The sequence below is a fragment of the Arachis hypogaea genome, chromosome 18 (assembly GCF_003086295.3).
Source record: "Arachis hypogaea cultivar Tifrunner chromosome 18, arahy.Tifrunner.gnm2.J5K5, whole genome shotgun sequence".
NCBI classification, from domain to species: domain Eukaryota; kingdom Viridiplantae; phylum Streptophyta; class Magnoliopsida; order Fabales; family Fabaceae; genus Arachis; species Arachis hypogaea.
The window spans coordinates 89,742,010-89,754,360 of record NC_092053.1 but is presented as its reverse complement, the minus strand read 5'-3'; the positions used below and the strand labels follow the sequence as shown (position 1 = coordinate 89,754,360).

The 12,351-nt window shown below is 39.2% G+C and overlaps 1 non-coding gene across 1 annotated transcript; it reads left to right on the top strand.

Moving 5' to 3' along the window:
- The first annotated feature begins 10,188 nt into the window (after positions 1 to 10,188).
- Positions 10,189 to 10,296, top strand: LOC112774407 (small nucleolar RNA R71). Its single transcript, XR_003188899.1, has one exon. It is a non-coding gene; the product is annotated as a small nucleolar RNA R71 (small nucleolar RNA).
- Positions 10,297 to 12,351: the final 2,055 nt, after the last annotated feature.

The following is a 12,351-nucleotide window of genomic DNA, read 5'->3' as shown; positions in this document are numbered from 1 at the left end:
CTTTAGATACCGCCCAGTCTAATTACACTACTACTGAGAAAGAGCTTCTTGCTATTGTTTTCGCTCTGGATAAATTCCGAGCCTATTTACTTGGTGCTAAAGTAGTAGTGTACTCAGACCACGCAGCTCTAAAGTTTTTATTAGCTAAAAAGGAGTCCAAACCAAGGCTTATACGTTGGATACTGCTACTACAAGAATTTGATTTAGAAATTAAGGACAGGAGTGGTAACCAGAATCTAGTGGCAGACCACTTGAGTCACCTTGAGCACATTAAAGATACCTCCACTCCTATAAATGATAATTTCCCATTCGACAACTTACAAGCAGTATCTGAAGTAGTCCCTTGGTATGCACCTGTAGCTAATTATCTAGTTAGCCGCACTTTTCCTCCAAACTTTACTAAGCATCAAAGAGACAAGCTGAAAAGCGAGTCCAAATATTATATATGGGATGACCCATATTTATGGAGATGTGGCACTGACCAGGTAATTAGACGGTGTGTGCCTCAATCAGAATTCCAGTCCATCTTAGAGGCCTACCACTCATCTGAGAATGGAGGATATTTTGGCCCTCAAAGAACAGTTAGAAAAATTTTAGACTGTAGATTCTGGTGGCCTACTCTTTTTAAAGACACTGCTGAATTTTGAAAATCTTGTTCCCCATGCCAAAGGTTTGGCAATATATCCAAGAGGGATGAGATGCCTTAACAGACTATGCTTTTCTGTGAAATTTTTTATGTTTGGGGCGTTGACTTCATGGGTCCATTTCCAAATTCCAATGGTTATTTTTATATATTGTTAGCTGTAGATTACGTTTCTAAATGGGTGGAAGCAATTTCTACCCGCACTAATGATGCTAACACCGTTGTTTCCTTTGTTAGAACCCATATTATTTGTCGCTTTGGATCACCACGAGCAATCGTGAGCGATCAAGGCACCCATTTCTGTAATAGGAGACTAACAGGATTACTGAAGAAGCAAGGGATAGTTCATAAAGTGGCAACAGCCTACCATCCCCAGACTAATGGGCAAGCTGAAGTGTTTAACAGAGAGATAAAGAGTATATTACAGAAGATAGTCAAACCTAATAGAAGAGACTGGAGCACCAGGCTACAAGATGCACTCTGGGCATACAGAACGGCTTACAAGACACCCATTGGGATGAGTCCCTTCCGCTTAGTTTATGGAAAAGCCTGTCACCTCCTAGTTGAGGTAGAGCACAAAGCCTTTTGGGCAGAAAAGGAGTGCAATATGGATTTTGAGAAGGCCGGAACTGAGAGGAAGTTGCAACTGCAAGAATTAGAGAGCCTTCGCCTAGAAGCTTATGAGAACTCAAGGCTGTACAAGGAAAAGATGAAGGTTGTTCATGATAAGCACATCAAGAGGAGAGAGTTCCAACCTGGGACTTTCTCCTCCTTTATAACTCTAGACTGAGGCTCATGCCATGCAAGTTGAGATCAAGATGGGAAGGTCCATATAGAGTAGAGAAGGCCGAGCCATAGGGAGTTTTCCACCTAAGTCATCCTTCAAGCTCTGAATTCATCAAAGTTAATGGACATCGCTTAAAGTTATATCATGGTGAGAAGGCGACGAAAACCAAGGAGCTAAAGATCTTCCTCTTGGAGGATCCACCCACAGCAGAAAACTGAGCTAGTGGAGCGTCCAACTTAAGGACGTTAAAGCAAAGTGCTGGGTGGGAGACAACCCACCATGGTATGATCATTTCTTTCTCTTATTTCTTTATTTCCTTTCTCAATAACTCTTCTTAGTACTAGTGCCTATAGTTTACATCCTCATTTGCATATCACATAAAAAAAAGGGGCACGCGACGCGACAGCGTCACCGACGTGTCCGCATTGCAGGTGAGTACGAAAGAAAAATAAATCAAACAGAAAGTCACGCGAGAGCGTGGCTGGAGGCGTGCCTTAGGCACAAATTAATCCACGCGACCGCGTTGCTGACGCGTCCGCGTCATGTGAGGAAAATGCCTCCCACGCGTCCACGTCACCCACGCGGACGCGTGACCTGAAAATCGACGTAAGAAAGGGTGCATGGCCGAAAGTTGTGCTGGAGTGGGGCTGGACTGGCGCTAGACACATAAGCCTTACCACGCGAACGCGTGCCCCACGCGAACGCGTGCCCCATGCGTTCGCGTCGTATTCCAATATTGGTCACCCACGCAATCGTGTCCACCACGCGAACGCGTCACCCTGGAATTTGGCAACAATAAGTTTCGAACAGAGAGTTGTGCGAGCATGAGGCTGCCCTCGCGCAATAGCACAAAACGAGTCATGCGTCTGCGTGACCGACGCCTCCGCGTCGATTCGTATAAGCGCCATTCGCGCGAACGCGTACCCCACGCGTCTTCGTCGCTTGCGCCACACAGCTTATCCTAATCTGCCAAAATATCTTATCTTTCTCTTCTCCAAATCCTACTTTTTCTTTTCCCTTCTTATTTCTTTCTTCCCCCTTCTTCTTCTTCCTTCTTTCTCACTTTCTACTTTCTCTCTCTCACCACCATTATCAAGGTTTTTCTTTTCTTCTTCCCTCCCTACTTTTCTATTCTTTTTCTTATTTTTATGTTTTCTTCTTCTTTTCTTTTTCTTTTCACTTTCATTATCTATGTTTTCTTTTTCTTTCTTTTTCTTTTAATTGGTGTTGGAAATTTATTAGGGTCATTATTATTCCTTATGATTTACTTGTGGATTGTTAAGGAATTGTTTGGCAATTATATATTAATTTTTAAGGGTTGCTTGCATGTTCAATTCAATACTTTCAATAGCTTATTTACCATGCATGCTATGTGTTTGTGAAAACGCCCATATGGCATTGTACACCATTTTGAGATTTCTTTTAATCTACTACTCTAATTGCTTGCTTTTCACAAAATCCCTTCTTTTATTTTATTATTTAAATATAATTGTTATTACAAACAGGTTATTAGTTTGACAGGCTTGGTAATCTACCTTGGACATTGAATGCTTGATCTATGCTACTCATGCCTTTGCCGGCATGCCAATAAACACCTTGCATTTAATTGTCATCATATGTACTTGCTATATTTCCATTGATGATTTTTCACATGTAGTCATGACCATGTGCTAACATCATTCATCTTTAATGTGCACTGATTACCACCTTTCCTGCCCTCTTCCATGCTCTAACCCTTGACATTTTAACATACTTTCTCTTTTCTTTCTATTAGGATGGCCATCAAGAAAGGCAAGGAGAAAGCTACTTCAAAATCAACAGCAAGGAGAGGAACCAAACGAGCTCTAGTGGCAGAGCCATCTTCAACTGCAGTTAAGCCCTCAACAAAAAGAATTAAGAGGATTATAAAGGTTGATGAAAAAGAGAAAGTCTTCCCAGCAAAGGACACTGTGCGATTTATCAATCGCTACTGTGAGCAGATGTTCCCCATACTGGCAGAAAGGAGTTACAACAATGAATACCTTCTTATCCTCCCGACCCGTATTGCTGAATTTGTTGAGCCACAAATTGTACGAAGACAATGGGGTTTCCTACAGAGACAGCCATGGCAGGTTAATCTTTTCTGGGTAGTCGAGTTCTACTCTAATTTCCACCTGCCAACTGGTGCACGAAATTGTGATCTCTGGTAATGGCTCCAAGAACTTGGTGATCTAATCTTAATTTATGATTTGTCACAACTTCGATACAACTAACCAGCAAGTGCACTGGGTCGTCCAAGTAATAAAACCTTACGTGAGTAAGGGTCGATCCCACAGAGATTGTCGGCTTGAAGTAAGCTATGGTCACCTTGTAAATCTCAGTCAGGAGGATATCAAATGGTTATGGAGTTTTCGAATAATAATAATAAATAAACAAAAAATAAAGATAGAAATACTTATGTAATTCACTGGTGAGAATTTCAGATAAGTGTATAGAGATGGTTTCGTTCCTCTGAACCTCTGCTTTCCTGCTGTCTTCATCCGATCCTTCCTACTCCTTTCCATGGCAAGCTTTCTGTAAGGCATCACCGTTGTCAATGGCTACATCCCATCCTCTCTGTGAAAAAGGTCCAAATACTCTGTCACGGCACGGCTAATCATCTGGAGGTTCTCGATCATACTGGAATAGGATTCACTCTCCTTTTGCGTCTGTCACTACGCCCAGCACTAGCGAGTTTGAAGTTTATCACAGCCATCCCTTCCCAGATCCTACTCGGAATACCACAGACAAGGTTTAGACTTTCCGGATCTCAGGAATGGCCATCTATGGGTTCTAACTTATACCACGAAGATTCTAATATCTCAGACTCGGTCCTCTGTATTAGATATCTAAGAGATACTCATTCTAGCTTGTTTGCATGTAGAACAGAAGTGGTTGTCAGGCACGCGTTCATAAGTGAGAATGATGATGAGCGTCACATAATCATCACATTCATCATGTTTTTGGGTGCGAATGGATATCTTAGAAGTGGAATAAGTTGAATTGAATAGAAAAATAGTAGTACTTTGCATTAAATCATGAGGAACAGCAGAGCTCCACACCTTAATCTATGGAGTGCAGAAACTCTACCGTTGAAAATACATAAGTGATAATGGAGTTCATTAGTCTCGGCCCCAGAGGGGAAACCGGAGTAACCAAGTCTTTGAATACAATGATAAAAAGTTCTATATATACTAGACTAGCTACTAGGGTTTACAGAAGTAAGTAATTGATGCATAAATCCACTTTCGGGGCCCACTTGGTGTGTGCTTGGACTGAGCTTGAAGTTTACACGTGCAGAGGCTTCTTTTGGAGTTGAACACCAGGTTGTAACGTGTTTTTGGCGTTCAACTCTGGTTTGTGACGTGTTTATGGCGTTTAACTCCAGACTGCAGCGTAGAACTGGCGTTCAATGCCCTTTTGCGTCGTCTAAACTCGGGCAAAGTATAAACTATTATATATTTCCGGAAAGCTCTGGATGTCTACTTTCCAACACAATTGGAAGCGTGCCATTTTGAGTTCTGTAGCTCCAGAAAATCTACTTTGAGTGCAGGGAGGTCAGAATCCAACAGCATCAGTAGTCCTTCTTCAACCTCTGAATCTGATTTTTGCTCAAGTCCCTCAATTTCAGCCAGAAAATACCTGAAATCACAGAAAAACACACAAACTCATAGTAAAGTCCAGAAATGTGAATTTAACATAAAAGCTAATAAAAACATCCCTAAAAGTAACTAGATCCTACAAAAAACATACTAAAAACAATGCCAAAAAGCGTATAAATTATCCGTTCATCACAACACCAAACTTAAATTGTTGCTTGTCCCCAAGCAACTGAAAATCAAATAGGATAAAAAGAAGATAATATACTATAAATTCCAAACTATCAATGAAACATAGCTCCAATCAAATGAGCGGGACTTGTAGCTTTTTGCCTCTTGAATAGTTTTGGCATCTCACCTTATCCATTGAGGTTTAGAATGATTGGCATCTATAGGAACTCAGAGTTCAGATAGTGTTATTGACTCTCCTAGTTCAGTATGTTGATTCTTGAACACAACTACTTTATGAGTCTTGGTCGTGGCCCTAAGCACTATGTTTTCCAGTATTACCACCGGATACATAAATGCCACAGACACATAATTGGGTAAACCTTTTCAGATTGTGACTTAGCTTTGCTACAGTCCCCAATTAGAGGTGTCCAGGGTTCTTAAGCACACTCTTCTTTTGCTTTGGACCTTGACTTTAACTGCTCAGTCTCAAGTTTTCACTTGACACCTTCACGCCACAAGCACATGGTTAGGGACAGCTTGGTTTAGCCGCTTAGGCCAGGATTTTATTCCTTTAAGCCCTCCTATCCACTGATGCTCAAAGCCTTGGGATCCTTTTTATTTACCCTTGCCTTTTGGTTTTAAGGGTTACTGGCTTTTTGCTCTTGCCTCTTGGTTTTAAGAGCTTTTGGCTTTTTCTGCTTGCTTTTTCTTTTTTTATTTTATTTTTTTTTGCCATCTTTTTTTTTCTGCAAGCTTTGTATTCACTGCTTTTTCTTGCTTCAAGAATCATTTTTATGATTTTTCAGATTATCAAATAACATGTCTCCTTGTCATCATTCTTTCAAGAGCCAACATATTTAACATTCATAAACAACAACTTCAAAAGACATATGCACTGTTCAAGCATTCATTCAGAAAACAAAAAGTATTGTCTCCACATTAATATAATTAAACTAAGTTCAAGGATGAATTCGAAATCATGTACTTCTTATTCTTTTGTTTTTAAAACATTTTTCATTTAAGAGAGGTGATGGATTCATAGGACATTCATAACATTAAGACAAAGTTACTAAATACTAATGATCATGTAATAAGACACTAACATAGATAAGCACTTATCATAAAGAAAACGAAAAACAGAAAATTTAAGAACAAGGAATGAGTCCACCTTAGTGATGGTGGCGTTTTCTTCTTGAGGAACCAATGATGTCCTTGAGCTCTTCTATGTCTCTTCCTTGTCTTTGTTGCTCCTCCCTCATAGTTCTTTGATCTTCTCTAATTTCATGGAGGATGATTGAATGCTCTTGATGTTCCACCTTTAATTGTCCCATGTTGGAGCTTAATTCTCCTAAGGAGGTGTTGATTTACTTCCAAAAATTCTGTGGAGGAAAGTGCATCCCTTGAGGCATCTCAGGGATTTCTTGGTGATGAGCTTCTTCATGCGTCTCTTGAGATCCATGAATAGGCTCTCTTGTTTGCTCCATCCTTTTCTTAGTGATGGGCTTGTCCTCATCAATGAGGATATCTCCCTTTATGTCAATCCCAGTCGAGTTGCATAGATGGCAAATGAGGTGAGGAAAAGCTAACCTTGCCATAGTGGAGGACTTGTCAGCCACCTTGTAGAGTTCTTGAGGTATAATCTCATGAACCTCCACCTATTCTCCAATCATGATGCTATGGATCATGATGGCCCGGTCTATAGTAACTTCAGACCGGTTGCTAGTGGGAATGATTGAGCGTTGAATGAACTCCAACCATCCTCTAGCTACAGGCTTAAGGTCCAGTCTTCTCAGTTGAACCGGTTTGCCTTTTGAGTCAATCTTCCATTGAGCTCCTTCCACACATATGTCCATGAGGACTTGGTCCAACCTTTGATCAAAGTTGACTCTTCTTGTGTAGGGGCGTGCGTTCTCTTCCATCATTGGCAAGTTGAACGCCAACCTCACATTTTCTGGACTAAAATCTAAGTAATTCCCCCGAACCATGGTGAGCTAATTCTTTGGATTCGGGTTCTTACTTTGATCATGGTTCCTAGTGATCCATGCATTAGCATAGAACTCTTGAACCATTAGAATTCCGACTTGTTGGATGGGGTTTGTTAGAACTTCCTAACCTCTTCTTTGGATCTCATGTCGGATCTCTGGATACTCATTTTTCTTGAGTTTGAAAGGGACCTCGGGGATCACCTTCTTCTTAGCCACAACATCATAGAAGTGGTCTTGATGGGCTTTGGAGATGAATCTTTCCATCTCCCATGACTCGGAGGTGGAAGTTTTTGTCTTCCATTTCCCTTTTCTAGAGGATTCTCCAGTCTTGGGTGCCATTAATGGTAATGGAAAAACAAAAAGCTTTATGCTTTTACCACACCAAACTTAGAATATTGCTCGCCCTCGAGCAAGAGAAGAAAGAAAAGAAGAATAAGAAGAAGAAATGGAAGAGAGGGAGAGAGGGTTGTGTTTCGGCCAAGTAGGGGATGAGAGGGCTTTGTTGTGTGAAAATGAAGAAGAATGGAGGGGTTTATATAGTGGAGGGAGAGGGGTTAGGTTCGGCCATTTAGGGTGGGTTGGGGTGGGAAAGTGATTTTGAATTTTGAAGGTAGGTGGGGTTTATGAGGTAGGTTTATGAGGAAGAGTGGATGGATGTGAGTGGTGAAGGGGTAGTAGGGAAGAGAGCTTGATGTGATTGGTGAAGGGTTTTGGGGAAAGGTGTTTATTGGGAAGACAGGATGAACATTGAGAAGAGGGAAGAGAATGAGTGGAGGTAGGTGGGGATCCTGTGGGGTCCACAGATGCTGAGATGATCCTGTGGGGTCCACAGATCCTGAGGTGTCAAAGATTTCCATCCCTGCACCAATTAGGCATGTAAAATGCCTTTGCATGCAATTCTGGCGTTTAAAATGCCGAATTGATGCTTTTTCTGGGCGTTCAGCGCCAGCTTTCCTCAGTGTGCATTCCCGGTGTCTGAACGCCAGGATGCTGCTTGTTTTGGGCATTCAACGCCATATCCATGCTCTGTTCTAGTGTTGAACGCCAGCCAGATGCTCCTTACTGGCGTTTAAACGCCAGTAAGCCCTTCCTCCAGGGTGTGATTTTTCTTCTGCTATTTTTTATTCTATTTTTGATTTTTCTATTTATTTTGTGACTCCACATGATCATGAACCTAATAAAACATAAAAGAATAATAAAAATAAAAATAAAATTAGATAAATAAAAATTGGGTTGCCTCCCAACAAGCGCTTCTTTAATGTCAATAGCTTGACAGTGGGCTCTCATGGAGCCACACAGGTGATCAGGTCAATTTTATAGACTCCCAACACCAAACTTAGAGTTTGGATATGGGAGTTCAACACCAAACTTAGAGTTTGGCTGAGGCCTCCCAACACCAAACTTAGAGTTTGACTGTGGGGGCTTTAGTTGACTCTGTACTGAGAGAAGCTTACTGTGCCTCTTTTTCATGTTTACAGAAGGATGTCCTTGTGTTTTAAACACAAGGGAGTCCTCATTCAATTGAAGGACTAGTTCATCTCTGTCAACATCAATCACAGCTCTTGCTGTGGCTAGGAAAGGTCTTCCAAGGATGATGGATTCATCCTCATCCTTCCCAGTATCTAGGATTATGAAATCAGCAGGGATGTAAAGGCCTTCAACCTTTACTAACATGTCCTCTACCTATCCATAAGCCTCTTTTCTTGAATTGTCTGCCATCTCTAATGAGATTCTAGCAGCTTGCACCTCAAAGATTCGCAGTTTCTCCATTACAGAGGGTGGCATGAGGTTTATTCCTGACCCAAGGTCACATAGAGCCTTCTCAAAGGTCATGGTGCCTATGGTACAAGGTATTAGAAACTTTCCAGGATCCTGTTTCTTCTGAGGCAATCTCAGTTGATCCAATGCATTTAGTTCATTGGTGAACAGGGGAGGTTCATCTCCCCAAGTCTCTTTACCAAATAAATTGGCATTCAGCTTCATGATTGCACCAAGAAACTTGGCAACTTGCTCTTCAGTAACATCCTCATTCTCTTCAGAAGAGGAATACTCATCAGAGCTCATGAATGGCATAAGAAGGTCCAATGGAATCTCTATGGTCTCTAGATGAGTCTTAGATTCCTTTGATTCCTCAGAGGGACACTCCTTGTTGATCACTGGACGTCCCAGGAGGTCTTCCTCCTTGGGATTCACGTCCTCCCCTTCCTCCTTGGATTCGGCCATGATGGTTATATCAATGGCCTTGCAATCTCTCTTTGGATTCTCTTCTGTATTGTTTGGGAGAGTACTAGGAGGGGTTTCGGTGATCGTCTTACTCAACTGGCCCACTTGTGCCTCCAAATTTCTAATGGATGACCTTGTTTCATTCATGAAACTCAAAGTGGCCTTAGATAGATCAGAGACTAAATTTGCTAAGCTAGATGGATTCTGCTCAGAATTCTCTGTCTGTTGCTGAGTGGATGATGGAAAAGGTTTACTATTGTTAAACCTGTTTCTTCCACCATTATTAAAGTCTTGTTGAGGCTTTTGTTGATCCTTCCATGAGAGATTTGGGTGATTTTTTCATGAGGGATTATAGGTGTTCCCATAGGGTTCACCCATGTAATTTACCTCTGCTATTGCAGGGTTCTCAGGATCATAAGCTTCTTCCTCAAAAGATGCCTCTTGAGTACTGTTGGATGCAGCTTGCATTCCATTCAGACTCTGAGAAATCATATTGACTTGCTGAGTCAATATTTTATTCTGAGCCAATATGGCATTCAGAGTATCAATTTCAAGAACTCCCTTCTTTTGAGGCGTCCCATTACTCACAGGATTCCTCTCAGAAGTGTACATGAACTGGTTATTAGCAACCATGTCAATAAGTTCTTGAGCTTCTGCAGGCGTTTCCTTTAGGTGAATGGATCCACCTGCAGAAGTATCCAATGACATCTTAGCTAATTCAGACAGACCATCATAGAATCTATCCAGGATGGTCCATTCTGAAAGCATGTCAGAAGGACACTTTTTGGTCAGTTTCTTGTATCTCTCCCAAGCTTCATAAAGGGATTCACCTTCTTTCTGTCTGAAGGTTTGAACATCCACTCTAAGATTGCTCAGCTTTTGAGGAGGAAAGAACTTGGCTAAGAAAGCCTTGACCAGCTTATCCCAAGAGTTCAGGCTATCCTTAGGTTGAGAGTCCAACCATATTCTAGCTCTGTCTCTTACAGCAAACGGGAAAAGCATGAGCCTGTAGACTTCAGGATCTACTCCATTAGTCTTAACAGTGTCACATATCTGCAAGAATTCAGTTAAGAACTGAAAGGGATCTTCAGATGGAAGTCCATGAAACTTGCAGTTTTGTTGCATCAGAGAAACTAATTGAGGTTTAAGCTCAAAATTGTTTGCTCCAATGGTAGGGATAGAGATGCTTCTTCCATGTAAATTGGAATTAGGTGCAGTAAAGTCACCAAGCATCCTCCTTGCATTATTATTATTTTCAGCTGCCATCTCCTCTTCCTGTTCAAAAATTCCTGTAAGGTTGTCTCTGGATTGTTGTATTTTAGCTTCTCTTAGTTTCCTTTTCAGAGTCCTTTCAGGTTCTGGATCTGCTTCAACAAGAATATTCTTGTCCTTGCTCTTGCTCATGTGAAAAAGAAGAGGACTAAAGATACCGGGGATCCTCTTTACCACAGTATAGAGGTTCCCTTGTGTGAGTAAAAGAAAAGAAGAATAAGAATGTAGGAGAGAAGAATTCGAACTCAGAGGAGAAGAAAGGGTTCGAGTTTTGGGTGAAGATAAGTGTTAGTAGATGAATAAATAAATAGAAGGAGATGAGGGAGAGAGAATTTCGAAAATTAAAAATTAAAATTTAAAGTTAAATTTTGAAAATAGTTTTTGAAAAAGGTTAGTAATTTTCGAAAATTAGGAATGAAATAAAATTAAAATTAAAAATTGAAAACAATTAATTAATTAAAAAGAATTTTTGAAAAAGAGGGAGGTATTTTCGAAAATTAGAGAGGGGAAGTTAGTTAGGTAGTTTTGAAAGAGATAAGAAACAAACAAAAAGTCAATTAGTTAGTTGAAAAAGATTTGAAAATCAATTTTGAAAAGATAAGAAGATAAGAAGTTAGAAAAGATATTTTAAAATCAAATATTTTTTTTTTTGAAAAAGATATGATTTAAAATGATATGATAGAAATATATGATTAAAATTAGATTTGAAAAAGATTTGATTTTTAAAATCACAATTAATGACTTGATTCACAAGAAATCACAAGATATGATTCTAGAACTTAAAGTTTGAATCTTTCTTAACAAGCAAGTAACAAACTTGAAATTTTTGAATCAAAACATTAATTGTTGATGATATTTTCGAAAATATGATATAAAATTAAGAAAAAGATTTTTGAAAAATATTTTTAGAATTTTCGAAAATAAATAAGAAAAAATGAAAAAGATTTGATTTTTGAAAAAGATAAGATTTTTAAATTGAAAATTTGATTTGACTCATAAGAAACAACTAAATTTTAAAAAGTTTTGAAAAAGTCAACTCAAATTTTCGAAAATTTATGAGTGAAAAAGGGAAAGATATTTTTTTTATTTTTGAATTTTTAATGAAGAAAGAGAAAAACATGAAAAAGACTCAATGCATGAAAATTTTGGATCAAAACATGTGATGCATGCAAGAACACTATGAATGTCAAGATGAACACCAAGAACACTTTGAAGATCAAGATGAACATCAAGACTTATTTTTGAAAAATTTTTTTAATGCAAAGAAAACATGCAAGACACCAAACTTAGAAATTTTTAATATTTAGACATTAAGAATTCAAGAATGCATATGAAAAACACCATACAACACAAAACAATATAATATGAAGATTAATCAAGAAGGTTTATCAAGAACAACTTGAAGATCATGATGAATGCAATTTTCAAAAAATGCAAGATGAGTATGCAATTGACACCAAACTTAAAATTGACTCAAGACTCAAACAAGAAACACAAGAATATTTATGATTTTATGATTTTATGAATTTTTTTGGATTTTTGTATATTTTTTTCGAAAAACATATAGGAAAAAGAAAATAAGAAATTCAAAAATTTTTAATAAGAATTCCAGGAATCTTTCAATGTTAGCCTAAAGCTCTAATCCAAGGGTTA